General features: G+C 41.2%; 1 pseudogene; it reads left to right on the plus strand.

The window, feature by feature from the left end:
* Window positions 1-2532: 2532 nt before the first annotated feature.
* On the plus strand, window positions 2533-10356 carry LOC114637294 (annotated as a pseudogene).
* Window positions 10357-15264: the final 4908 nt, after the last annotated feature.

The raw sequence follows: 15264 nt of genomic DNA on the forward strand, positions 1-15264 counted from the left end.
TGGAGAAACTGAATCCTGAGTCATCGAGAAGCCACTACACTCAGAGCAGCTGACACAGAGTTGGTCTGCTCCTGTCCTGTGGAGAAACTGAATCCTGAGTCATCTAGGAGCCACTGCACTCAGAGCAGCTGAAACTGAATCCTGAGACATCGAGGACCCACTGCACTCAGAGCAGCCGAGGAGCCACTGCACTCAGAGCAGAAGGATTTCTAGACCCAAGAGGTGGCCTGAGTCCCAGGAGTTCTTCCACCCAGGAGATTAGGGGCATGAGACCACAGAGACCTCTGGACTCCGAGGAGCTCTGCAATAATCAAGATAACTGGAAATACAGATTCCAATCTTACACAGTGAGGGCAGGTACCACTAGAGTTACCCAGATGGTGAAAGGCAAGCGCAAGAACATAAGCAACAGAAACCAAAGTTTCTTGGCATCATCAGTGCCCAGTTCTCCCAATATAGCAAGCCCTGAACACCCCATCACACCTGAAAAGCAGGATTCAGAATTAAAATCACTTCTCATGATGATGATAGAGGATTATAAGAAGGAATTAAGTAACTCCCTTAAAGAAATACAGGAGAGTACAAGTAAACAGATAGAAGCCCTTAAAGAGGAATCACAGAAATCCCTTAAAGAAATGCAAGAAAACACAAAGAAGGAATTAAACAAAAACATTCAGGATCTGAAACTGGAAATAGAAACAATAAAGAAAGTTCAAAGGGAGACAACCATGGAGATAGAAAACCTAAGAAAGAGATCAGGAGTCACAGACGCAAGCATCACCAACCGAATACAAGAGATAGAAGAGAGAATCTCAAATGCAGAAGATACGGTGGAAAATATTGACACAGTTGTCAAAGAAAATGAAAAACGCAAAAAACTCCTAACTCAAAACATCCAGGAAATCCAGGACACAATGAGAAGACCAAACCTAAGGATAATAGGTATAGATGAGAATGAAGATTCCCAACTTAAAGGGCCAGTAAATATCTTCAACAAAATCATTGAGGAAAATTTCCCTAACCTAAAGAACAAGATGCCCATAAACATACAAGAAGCTTACAGAACACCAAATAGACTAGACCAGAAAAGAAATACCTCCCATCACATAATAATCAAAACATCAGATGCACAAAACAAAGAAAAAATACTAAAAGCAGTAAGGGAAAAAGGTCAAGTAACATATAAAGGCAGACCTATAAGAATTACACCAGACTTCTCACCAGAGACTATAAAAGCCAGAAGAGCCTGGACGGACATCATACAGACCCTAAGAGAACACAATTGCCAGCCCAGATTACTATACCCAGCAAAACTCTCAATCAATATAGATGGTGAAACCAAGATATTCCATGACAAAACCAAATTTGCACAATATCTTCCCACAAACCCAGCACTTCAAAGGATAATTGATGGAAAATGCCAACACAAGGAGGGAAACTACCCCCTAGAAAAAGCAAGGAAGTAATCTTCCAACAACCCCAAAAGAAGATAACTATACAAACATAACTTTACCTCTAATAACAAAAATAACAGGAAGCCACAATCATTTTTCCTTAATATCTCTTAACATCAATGGTCTCAATTCCCCAATAAAAAGACGCAGACTATCAGACTGGATACACAAACAAGACCCAGAATTTTGCTGCATACAAGAAACGCACCTCAGTGACAAAGACAGACACTACCTCAGAATAAAAGGGTGGAAAACAATTTTCCAAGCCAATGGTCCCAAGAAACAAGCTGGAGTAGCCATTCTAATATCAAATAAAATCGACTTCCATCCAAAATTAATCAAAAAAGATAAGGAAGGACACTTCATACTCATCAAAGGAAAAATCTACCAAGGTGAACTCTCAATTCTGAACATCTATGCCCCAAATGCAAGGGCATCTACATACATAAAAGAAACTTTACTAAAGCTCAAAACACACATTACACCTCACACAATAATAGTGGGGGATTTCAACACCCCACTCTCAGCAATGGACAGATCATGGAAACAGAAACTAAACCCAGACACTTTGACATTAACAGAAGTTATGAACCGAATGGACTTAACAGACATCTATAGAACATTTCATCCTAAAACAAAAGAATATACCTTTTTCTCAGCACCTCATGGTACCTTCTCCAAAATAGACCATATAATTGGTCACAAAACAAGTCTCTACAGATACAAAAAGATTGAAATAATCCCTTGCATCTTATCAGATCACCTCGGAATAAGACTGGTCTTTAATAATGACAAAACCAATGGAAAACCCATGTGCACATGGAAACTGAACAACTCTCTACTCAATGATGACTTGCTCAAGGAAGAAATAAAGAAAGAAATTAAAGACTTTTTAGAATTCAATGAAAATGAGGACACATCATACCAAAACTTGTGGGACTCCATGAAGGCAGTGCTAAGAGGAAAACTCATAGCTCTAAGTGCCTACAAAAAGAAACTGGAAAGAGCACACACTAACAAGTTGACTGCACAACTAAAAGCTCTAGAACAAAAAGAAGCAAATACACCCAGGAGGAGTAGAAGGCAGGAAATAATCAAACTCAGGGCTGAAATCAACCAAATAGAAACAGAAAGAACAATACAAAATATCAATAAAACCAGGAGTTGGTTCTTTGAGAAAATCAACAAGATAGAGAAACCGTTAGCCAGATTAACCAGAGGGCACAGAGACAGTATCCAAATTAATAAAATCAGAACTGAAAAGGGAGACATAACAACAGAAACGGAAGAAATTAAAAAAATCATCAGATCCTACTACAAAGGCCTATACTCAACAAAACTGGAAAACCTGGATGAAATGGACAATTTCCTAGACAGATACCAGGTACCGAAGTTAAACCAGGAGCAGATAAGCCATCTAAATAGTCCCATAACCCCTCAGGAAATAGCAGCAGTCATTAAAAGTCTCCCCACTAAAAAAAGCTCAGGACCAGATGGTTTTAGTGCTGAATTCTATCAGACCTTCAAGGAAGACCTAATACCAATTCTCTTCAAACTATTCCACAAAATAGAGACAGAAGGAACACTACCCAATTCGTTCTATGAAGCTACAATTACACTCATACCCAAACCCCACAAGGACCCTACAAAGAAAGAGAACTTCAGACCAATCTCCCTTATGAACATCGATGCAAAAATACTCAATAAAATTCTAGCAAACCGAATCCAAGACCACATCAAAACAATCATCCATCATGATCAAGTAGGTTTTATCCCAGGAATGCAGGGATGGTTCAATATTCAGAAATCCATCAATGTAATCCACTATATAAACAAACTTAAAGAAAAAAACCACATGATTATCTCACTAGATGCTGAGAAAGCATTTGACAAAATTCAACATCCCTTCATGATAAAAGTCTTGGAAAGATCAGGAATTCAAGGCCCATACCTAAACATAGTAAAAGCAATTTACAGCAAACCAGTAGCCAACATCAAGCTAAATGGAGAGAAACTTGAAGCAATCCCACTAAGATCAGGGACTAGACAAGGCTGCCCACTCTCCCCCTACCTATTCAATATAGTACTGGAAGTCCTAGCCAGAGCAATTAGACAACAAAAAGAAGTCAAAGGGATACAAATAGGAAAGGAAGAAGTCAAAATATCGCTATTTGCAGATGATATGATAGTATACTTAAGTGACCCCCAAACTTCCACCAGAGAACTCCTAAACCTGATAAACAACTTCAGCAAAGTGGCTGGTTATAAAATCAACTCAAACAAATCAGTAGCCTTCCTCTACATGAAAGATAAACAGACTGAAAAAGAAATTAGGGAAATGACACCCTTCACAATAGTTGCAAATAATATAAAATACCTTGGTGTGAATCTAACCAAGCAAGTGAAAGACCTGTACGACAAGAACTTCAAGTCTCTGAAGAAAGAAACTGAAGATCATCTCAGAAGATGGAAAGATCTCCCATGCTCATGGATTGGCAGGATTAATATAATAAAAATGGCCATCTTGCCAAAAGCAATCTACAGATTCAATGCAATCCCCATTAAAATCCCAACTCAATTCTTCACAGAGTTAGAAAAGGAAATTCTCAAATTCATATGGAATGACAAAAAACCCAGGATAGCGAAAACTATTCTCAACAATAAAAGAACTTCTGGAGGAATCACCATCCCTGACCTCAAGCTGTACTACAGAGCAATAGTGATAAAAACTACCTGGTATTGGTACAGAGACAGGCAGGAAGATCAATGGAATAGAATTGAAGACCCAGAAATGAACCCACACTCCTATAGCCACTTGATCTTTGACAAAGGAGCTAAAACTGTCCAGTGGAAAAAGTACAGCATTTTCAACAAATGGTGCTGGTTCAACTGGAGGAGTACATGTAGAAGAATGAAAATTGATTCGTTCTTATCCCCTTGTACAAAGCTCAAATCTAAGTGGATAAAGGACCTCCACATAAAACCAGATACACTGAAACTAATAGAAGAGAAGGTGGGGAAAAGCCTCGAATACTTGGGCACAGGGGAAAAGTTCCTGAACAGAACTCCAATGGCATATGCTCTAAGATTGAGAATTGACAAATGGGACTTCATAAAATTGCAAAGTTTCTGTAAGGCAAAGGACACTGTCAATAGGACAAAACGACAACCAACAAATTGGGAAAAGATCTTTACCAATCCTTCATCTGATAGAGGGCTAATATCCAATATATACAAAGAACTCAAGAAATTAGACTCCAGACAACCAAATTACCCTATTAAAAAATGGGGTATAGAGCTTAACAAAGAATTTTCAACAGAAGAAACTCGAATGGCCGAGAAGCACCTAAAGAAATGCTCGGCATCCTTAGTCGTCAGGGAAATGCAAATCAAAACAACCCTGAGATTCCATCTCACACCAGTCAGAATGGCTAAGATTAAAAACTCAGGTGATAGTAGATGCTGGCGAGGGTGTGGAGAAAGAGGAACACTCCTCCATTGTTGGTGGGACTGCAAGATGGTGCAACCACTTTGGAAATCAGTCTGGCGGTTCCTCAGAAAATTGGACATAGCATTACCCGAGGATCCAGCTATACCACTCCTAGGCATATACCCAGAAGATGCTCGAACATATAACAAGGACATATGCTCAACTATGTTCATAGCAGCCTTATTTATAATAGCCAGGAGCTGGAAAGAACCCAGATGTCCTTCAACTGAGGAATGGATTAAAAAAATGTGGTATATTTACACAATGGAGTATTACTCAGCTATTAAAAACAATGAATTCGAGAGGTTCCTAGGTAAATGGATGGAACTAGAAATTATCATCCTGAGTGAGGTAAGCCAATCACAAAAGAACACACATGGTATTCACTCACTGATTATTGGATATTAGCCCAGAACCTTGAAATGCCCAAGATGCAACTCACAGGCCACATGAAGTCCATAAAGAAGGAAGACCAAGTGAGGGTGATTCGGTCCTTCTTAGAAGGAGCAACAAAATACTCAAGGGAGCAAATATGGAGACAAAGCGAGGGACAAAAACTGAAGGAGGGGCCGTCTGAAGACCTTTCCACCTGAGAATCCATCCCATGTGCAGTCACCAAAGGTAGATGCTGATGTGGAAGTCAGGAAGTGCATGCTGATAAGAGCCTGATATGGATGTCTCCTCAGAGGTCTTCAAGAGTCTGACATATTCAGAGGCAGATGCTCACAACTAGCCATTGAACTGATCATGGAGTTCCCAATGGAGGAGTTAGAGTGAAGACTGAAGGAGCTGAAAGGATTTGCGGCACCATGAGGAGAACAATAATACCAACCAACCACAGCTCCCAGGGTCTAAACCACCAGCCTGGGAGCACTTGGGGGGGGGGATCCAGGGCTTCAACTGAATATGTAAGAGTGGAGGGCCCTGCCAGGCACAGGTGGAAGAAGAGAACCTTGACCTCATGAAGGCTGGATGCCCCAGGGGGTGGGAATTTTGAGGGTGGGGAGGTGGGAGTGGGGGGGAGTAGATAGAGGTTACATCCACAGAGAAGAAGGAGGAGGGGTGAGGGGATTGGGGGTTCCGGGGTGGGTGGGGGATGGGGTAAGGGGACAACATAGGAAATGCAAATAAAACATCCAATAAAAAAAAAAAAGAAAAGAAAAGAATATACTTCAGGAAGAAAGCAATGTTTGAAAATGAAAGACTGACATTGAAACCAAACAGACACTAAGTCACAAAAGCAAAAAACAGCTTCTAATTTGAAAAATTACTAACATTTAAAAAGCAGGAGGAGAAGAGGTAGGGGCAATTGTGGTCAAGATGGAAATATGTGTGTGTTTGTATACATATGCATATGCATATGCATATACATATACACATATATATTTGTGTATGTATGTTTGTATATTAAAAATTGCCTTGTTGCCTGTAAAAAAAAGAAAAAAAAAAAGAAAACATTTTTAACAAATGGTGCTGGTCTAACATTACATCAATCTGCAGAAGAATGAAAATAAATCCACATTTATCACCCTGCACAATACTCAAGTCCAAGTAGATCAAAGAGCACAACCAGACATACTGAACCTGGAGCAGATTAATGATTCAAGTACCACTCAAAAGAAGAACTTAGAGATGTAGATTGTCAACAATGACCACTATCCTTAGAAAACATTTGGAAAAATAAAGTTGTTAGTGAAGCTAGGTTGAGATTTTTTTTTACTACTGGCTCTGATGTAAACAATCTTAGGGAACAATATGAAGTTTAGAAACGGCAACACTGGCTGACATGACTCTCACTGAGGCTGGACTGATGATAATTGATTTCTTATACCCATTTTTACCCTCTGCTTTCTGATGTGATTTATTAAAAATTGCTGATGAGTAGATGTTGATTTTGAAGATTTAAGGTGGATATGACTGATTTTTATATGAAAGTTTAGATTTCTGATTCTTTTAAGATTTTTATGAGATTAGTTTTAAAGATTAATAATAAAATAATTACTTCTTTCTTTGTAACTGCAAATTGCTGCCTGCCAGTAAGAGAAACTGGCTGAGAAAAACTATCTTGCTTGCTTACACCTTGTTAATGGATAACAACTTGCTTGATTATGAATGTATGTGGGTTTTTGAGAATAATTTGTTTTCTTTACCATTACTGATAATGTTATTTCTTATAAAGGTAGTGGAAAATACACTGTTGTTTCATAATCATTCACTAGAAGAAAACTAAAATATAATCACATTATAGTTGTATACTGCTTGAAAGATCTTGCTGGGATATATAAGCTATGGAAGGAAGAATAAAGGATGGTGTGGCTGGAACATTGTTTCTTTCGTCCATCAATTTTTTGTGTGTGTGTACATGCAAATTTTCTTTCTCTAACTTCTGTTTCTCAACAGCCCCAAGGAGTTAAATGAGTTAATCAACTCCATATCTGATAGAGGGCTGATATCCAAACTAAATAACTCGAGAAACTAGACATCAACAAACCAAAAAATCCAATTAAAAAAATGAGATGCAGACTTAAACAGAGAGGTCTCCTTAGAGGAGTCTGAAATGGAAGAGAAACACTTAAAGCAATGTTCAACATCCTTAACTATCAGGGAAACGAAAATAAAAACGAGATTCTGTTTTACACGTGTCGTAATGGCTAAGATCAACAACACAAATGACAGCTCATGCTGGAGAACATGTGGAGCAAGGGAGAACAAACTTGTACATCCTCTATGGAAATCAATATGGTGACTCCTTAGAAGACTGGGAATTGAGCTACATTAAGATTCAGCTATACCACTCTAGGGCATAAACCCAAAAGATGTTCATAGCAGTTTTATTCGTAGTAGCCAGAAACTGGAAACAACCTGATGCCCCTCAACCAAAGAATGGATAAGGAAAAAATGGTAAATTTACACAATGGAATATTACTCAGATGTTAGAAAAATTAACATCATGAAATTTTCAGGCAAATGAATGGAACTAGAAAAAAATCATCCTGTGTGAGGTAACCCAGACCCTGATAGACAAACATGACATGTATTCACTTAGAAGTTGATATTAGCTGTTAAATAAAGGGTAATCACACCCCAATCCACAGATCCAGAGAAGTTAAAGAGGAGAATTCTTGGAGTGACACATGAGTCCCCCTAGAAAGGGGAAATAGAATAGAGTTTGTGGGTGGACTGGGGTCAGGTGGGGATAGGAACAGGAGGGATCAGGAGCAGGAAGAAGGAATGGAGGGAGAGAGGTCAGGGAGAGATGATTTGTATGACAGGAGAAATAGGTGGGCATTTAGGGGACAACATGGAAACCTAGTGCAGTGGAAGCTTCCAGTAACCTATGGAAGTTGATCCTAATGAGGATTCCTAGTAATGAAATACATGGAGCCTGAACTAGCTATCTTCTTTAACCAGGATTGGCTCCTAGTGATGAAACTGGGACACCAATCCAACGACAAAATTTATTACCCACAACCTGCCCTGCCTGCAAGATACGCTGGAGCAATGGTGAAGTTTGTAGGAGTGCCCAACCAATGACTGGTTTAACCACTACTGGCCTACGCCATGAAAGATAGCCCATGCCCAACCCTGCCTAGATAGTCTGGAACGGGAAGCTGGAAAGCACAGAGACCTAAAATAGAACTAAACATGACTGAGAAAAAAGTTAATGAAATGATTCCTAATGATATTCTTCTATACCGACAGAATCAGTGCCTAGCCAAACCATCATTAGAGAGGCTTCCCCTAGCAGCTGATGGAACAACACAGAGATCCGTGGGAAAACATTAAGCAGAGATTGTGAGATTGTGCAGAAGAGGGGGAGGAGGGATTGTAGGAGCCAGAGCCATCAAGGTCTGCAGGAGAACACATCTCACAGAATAAACTAAGCATGGCTCATAGGGGCTCATGGAGACTGAAGCGGCAACCACAGTCTTCATAGATCTACACCAGGTCCTCTGCATACATGCCATGGTTCTTTAACTTGAGAGTTTTGCTGTAATCCTAACAGTGGAGTGAGGATGTCTCTGTCTCTTTTGCCTGGTCATGGAGACCATTTCCTTCTTCTGGGTTGCCTCACCCAGCCCTTGATATGAGTGCTTATGCCTAGTCTTATTGTCTCCTGTTATGCCAAGTTTGGTTGATATCACTGGGAGGGAAATGGAGGAGCAGTAGATCTGAGGGGTTGGTAGGAGGGGAAGAAGGGAAGGCTGCAATTGGGATGTACTATATGAGACAAGAATAAATAATTAAAATTAAAAAAAGTGCTCGGCCTCGCCCCTGGGCGGGGCAGCTGGCGTGCGTGTTGCTAGGTAACAGGCCTGTTCGGGCGACCCCGGGCCGCCCCTGCTCATCCGTGGCCTCCAGGGCCCCTGATTGCGGGAGCCGCGGCGGAAGACATGGGACTCCCTCGGTGCACCTGTGAAGGCCACCTTGACGGGGGAAGCAGCGGCGTCTTCGAGGAAAACGGAAGCCCGTGGTGACCCCTGGCGACCCGGTTTGTTTTCAGCCGGCTTCCAAACACTGGGGAAGCGAAACCCGGTGGCCTTGGGGACCGCCCTACGTGGCCAGGGTTCGGGCTGCCATAGACACACTAGTAGAAGATGACATCTGCATTCTGAATCATGAAAAGGCCCACAGAAGAGAGACAGTGACTCCGCCCTCATCCAGCTGGGAAGTGGAAAAGCTAAGCTGTGACTTGAAGATCCATGGTTTGGAACAGGAGCTGGAACTACTGAGGAAACAATGTAGTGACCTCAGAACAGAGCTACAGAAAGCCAAATAGACGGGTCCATCTCAGGAAGACATTCCACAGGACAGAGATGTCACCAGGCCGAGCTTGTCGAGGCCGAGCATGTTCCACACCAGGGCCTTCACCACAGTGATAATATACAACATGCATACTGGGAACTGAAGAGGGAAATGTCTAACTTACACCTGGTGACTCAAGTGCAAGCAGAACTACTAAGAAAACTGAAAACCTCAGCTGCAGTCAAGAAAGCCTGTACCCCAGTAGGATGTGTTGAAGACCTTGCGAGAGACAGCACGAAATTGCACTTGACAAATTTGACTGCAACTTACAAAAGACATCCCCCTTTGTCACCAAATGGCAAAGCCACTTGTTATGCTCCATCTTCCCCTTTCCCCGGAGAGAGAAAGGTTTTCTCAGACAAAACAGTTCTTCAGTCGTGGACAGACAACGAGAGATTGGTTCCGTCATTAGACGGTGCAGACTTTCAGGAGCACAACTCCTGTGGGAGAAATTCTCTGGAAGATAATTCCTGGGTATTCCCAAGCCCTCCTAAATCAAGTGAGACAGCATTTGGTGAAAACAAAAGCAAACTCTTACCTTTATCCAACCTGCCACCACTGCATTACCTGGATCAACATAATCAGAACTGCCTTTACAAAAGTTGATTTGACTTGTGATTTGATCACAAGGACACTGACTCACTGGTTCTCCCAAGAGATTGTTCAGACTGAAAGTGGACTCTGGTGAATGTCTTGGGGAGTTCTCCAGTACGTACATTTGTACATTCTGTACAACGTCATGCATGCAGTTGATTTTCCAGTATGGAAACCTCCAGATGTACCTTTGAAAACAATTACAAATTCTTGCTTCTTGGATAAAGAGTGGAAAATGAAAATTTTAGACATGGTTTTATAAAGTATGTGACCTGCCTAAATATCCAATCATTAAATAAAAAGAAGAAGAGAGAAACCATGTCTGAAACCATGGTTCAGATTGTGTCAAGAAGCAAATAAGAGTGTGGATAAGTCGTGCTTTCTGTAACTTCCTGATGCATAAGAATTTGAAATATAATGGAATAAAAGTAGATTATGACATCTCTATGCTACTCTTTCAAGTTTTAAGATTTAAAATCATTTTTAAGTAAAATGTTTGTGTATACAAATTTAAAGTGCGATTTGAATTCTGAGACTTGAACTAATGATGACTGAAGCCAACTTTTCCCAGTATATACAAATCCTAAATAGTTAAAAATGATGTGTCATTTGAATAAACTATTATAACCTTATATAATGTCCAGTTAAAAGTAGAAAAAGCATCTCACAGGGCAGTCTCTTCAGTGATTCATAGTGAACTCACCATGTGGTCATTTTCAGCAGGACAGCTATCTGTATTACACAGAGCAGCTTATACACCGTTAGACTAGGACATTTGAGAAAGTAAATGCTAATTAGCTGCATCTAGAACTAAATTTTGTGCTGTACAATTATGAAATATCCCCAGACTCGTTCTAAGTGGCCAACCACTTGTAAATAAGTAAAGAAATAACGAAGATGGCTTCATGTGGAAATTCATCTAAATTCCTTCAAGGTCAAAGCACTATGAGTATTAGTAATCATGTATTACCTGTTTATTTTATTTTATTTATTTATTTTATGTATATGAGTACACTGTAGCTGTCTTCAGACACACCAGAAGAGGGCATCAGATTCCATTATAGATGGTTGCGAGCCACCATGTGGTTGCTGGGAGTTGAACTCAGGACCTCTGGACATTCAGTGCTCTTAACCGCTGAGCCATCTCTCCAGCCCCTTTTGCTTGCTTGATTTTTTTTTTGTTTTTTTTGTTTTTTGTTTTTTGTTTTTTTTTTTTGGTTTTTTTTTTTTTTTTTGAGACAGGGTTTTTCTGTGTAGCCCTGGCTGTCCTGGAACTCACTCTGTAGACCAGGCTGGCCTTGAACTCAGAAATCCGCCTGCCTCTGCCTCCCAAGTACTGGGATTAAAGGCGTGCGCCACCACCACCCGATGTATTACCTGTTTGATGTAAGAAGACTTTATCCTTTTCTAAGAGGCATTTATTTCACGTATCCTGAATTCAGAGGATCTCTGACTTATCACTGAATACCATGCATAGCTGGGCACTGTTCACTGTGGAGTTATCTCAGTCACTTACTCATTCCTGCCGTGATGAACAGAATTGATGTCAGATACTGGAATGTATTCTAACCAGTGACCACAGCTGACTCGAGGAGTACAGGCTCCTGCCAAGTAATACAGCAAGACCCAATATGCGTAAAACAAATACACGACTCCAGGCTCTAGCTGGAGGAACTAACTATCTGTGTAATAAGAAAGCGGACACATTTCTCATGTGGCTGCTAAGGCTGTCCATCATTTCTGTCTAATGTAGCTTACTAGTTTGCCTTTTTTAAAGCCAAGATGAGAAGTTTTCTTTTGTAAAGAGAGTCTTATAATGTTTTTGAACAATGCCAAGAAATTGTTTTAATTAAAATTATTTTTGTTTTTAAAATGGAAAAAAAAATTAAAAAAAGCTTCGGCCAGGCAGAAGACACCCGAGAAGCCCCAGTATGTTGAGCAAATATGTGGTGGAGATATTGAGAAAGAGAGAACAGAACGATTTGTGCATTATGAAGAGAGGTGGTGAGGGATATTCTGATGTGAGTAGCCTGGACTGCCATCTGAGGCCATGGCGATGTCTTGTACCATGCTGCCACCAGGATCCTTTTAACGGTCTGTGTCGATTTCTGTGACTCACATTACCACCAAAGGCCATGTGGAAGTCCCTGGTCTGGGCTGCTGCCTGAAGCCATGTTGATGCTCCAGGACTGTGTAGTACTGGCCCCACCCCTCACTGGTTATGGCACTCGGGAGAACTGGCCCTAACCCTCACCTAGGCAGCATGGGAAAGCTGGTCCCAAGGGTGCACAAGCAGGAGAGCTGGCTCCACCCCTCACGAGCTTCAGCACTCTGGAGAGCAGGTTCAGCGGCTCACCTGGACAGCATAATAGAGCTCTGTCAAGTGGTGGGAGTGTGGATGAATCAGCCCAGAGGACATGGGCCCAGGAAAGACGGCCTCATCTCTCACCTGAGCAGCATGGGATAGCTGGCCCCAAGGGTGTGACAGCAGGAGAGCAGATTCTGCTCCTCGAAGAAGGCTGCAGCACTTGGGAGAGTGGGCTACATACCTCACCCAGACAGCACAGCAGAGCTGGCCCTGGTGGCATGGGTCAGGATGAGCCAGCCCAGAAGGAATGAGAGCAGGAGAGCAGGCTATAGCACTTGGGAAAGTAGGCCCTGCACCTCACCTAGGCAGTGCAGTAGAGCTGGCCTTGATGGCATGGGCAACAGAGAGTTGGCTTTGAGGAAATGAGAGTGGGACACTGGCCCATCCTCTTGTGGGCTGTGGCACTAAGGTGACATGGCCCTGTCCCTCGGCCAGGGCAGTGTTGGAGAGCTGGCCCTGGTGGCATGGGTGTGGCAGAGCTGGCGCCAATGCTGTGTGAGAGTCAGCCATGTCCTTTGACAGCTGCAGCAGTCAGGAGTGCTTTCCCTGCCCCTTATCTGGGCAAAGCAGGAGACCTGGTGGGCTGGCCAATTTAGCTATCACCCAGGCTCAGATCCAAGGCCGTGAGTTGGCCTACACCAACGTCTACATCATCTAAGATCTGCTGAAGTACATGAAGAGGACAGTCCCACAGAACCAAAGCTGCAGGATTTCCATGACACAGGGCAACAACAGAATATCCAAGAGGAGTCTGGGTGAGGATCCAGTATTGGTATTGTAGCAGAAGCCAGAGGCCTGGAACCAGACCTGTGACTCATTGCAATGAACATTTGCAAGTAAAGCTGTTTGAACAAAGAGTATACTGTGTGACACACTGTGACAACTTCCACGGCAAGATGCTTTTATTTATTTGTTTGTTTATTTATTTATTATATTTTTATATTCATTTGCGAGGGGAGTTGCAAGGGCAGAGGGCAGACATGGAGTGATGGGGAGATGAGTGGGATTGAGGTACATGATGTGAAATTCACAAAAGATCATTAAAAAGTTTTTTTTAAAACAAAACAAAACAAAAGCTTTACAGATAGGGAATATAGGAAATTCTCTTTTTTACCTCTGTAATTTTCCTTGATATAATGCCAGTGTAACCAACCAACCAACCAAATACAAACAAACACAAACAAACAAACAAAACAAAACAACAAAACAAAAAACAAATAAACAGACCAAAAAATACCCCAGAAAAAAACAATACTGAGAAGGCTATAATTAAAAAGTACTACTTTTTATTCCTTAATCAAGGCATCATAAATGAGATTTTTGTTTACTATGTTCAATAGCTATTTACTGTTTTTAATATATAGCAAAGTAACAGAATTTCTGGATATCAGCTTTATTTCAGAATAATGTTGTAGGCTAAACCAAAATGTTTGTCCTTGAATGTTCTCAAAATTCATTGAGTCTCTAAGCATCAGTGGTTTGATGTATTCAAAATTTCTTCTAGTAATTTTGCCAATTCTATTTTTCACTTTAAATAGAGGGCTATCACCAGACACATATGTGAGATAAAAAAAAAATACAGCAGCTCAGGACCCAGATGACTAGACCTAAGAAATCCATTTAAAAGGTGTCTTAGTTAGGGTTTCTTTTCCTTCCTTCCTTCTTTCCTTTCTTCTTTTCCTTCTGTTTTGTTTTTAAAGACAAGGTTTCTCTGAATAGCCCTGGTTGTCCTGGAACTCACTCTGTAGACTAGGCTGGCTTGGAACCTATAGATCTTGCTTCTGCCTACCAACTGCAGGGATTAAAGGCATGCACCATCACCACCCAGTGCTAGTTAGGATTTCTATTGCTGTGAAGAGACACTATGACCATAGCAACTCTTATAAACAACATTTAATTGGGGCTAGTTTATGGTTTCAGAGATTTAGTCCATTATCATCATGGCAGGGAGCATGGTGGTGTACATGCAGACATGGTCCTAGAGAAGCAGCTAAGAGTTCTATATCTGGATTGGCAGGCAGCAGGAAGAGACTGCCACACTGTGTATAACTAGAAGTCCTGCCCTCAGTGATGCACTTCCTCCAACAAGGCCATACCTCCTAATAGTGCCACTTCCATGGATTAAGTGTTCAAACACATGAGTCTATGGGAGCCATTTCTATCCAAACCTCCACAAAGAGCAAAGACTGAAAATGCTGCCAGAATCCGAACCAAGTAGGAAAGCGTCAGAAAGGAAGCTGTCACAAAAGAAGCCTCTGTCACGCCCATGCTTAGGGCTACTGGCCTCTTTTTGATGCCAACCTGACAGTCACTATCAGGGACTGGTATTCCTAGTTGAATTTTCTGTTAAAAATATGACTTAAAAAAAGTAGAGGTTTGATGTCATGAGCTAAGATCTGACAAGAGTGTTAGACAAAGTAGGATGACAGAGGGTTATATTATTCTAGATGAAGAATAACAGCCTCAAGAAACATGGATAAAAGAAAAATTAAAAATACAGGAGAGAGAGAGAGAGAGAGAGAGAGAGAGAGAGAGAGAGAGAGAGAGAGAGA

This window comes from Grammomys surdaster, unplaced genomic scaffold, assembly GCF_004785775.1.
Source record: "Grammomys surdaster isolate TR1022 unplaced genomic scaffold, NIH_TR_1.0 125243, whole genome shotgun sequence".
Classification (NCBI taxonomy): Eukaryota; Metazoa; Chordata; class Mammalia; order Rodentia; family Muridae; genus Grammomys; species Grammomys surdaster.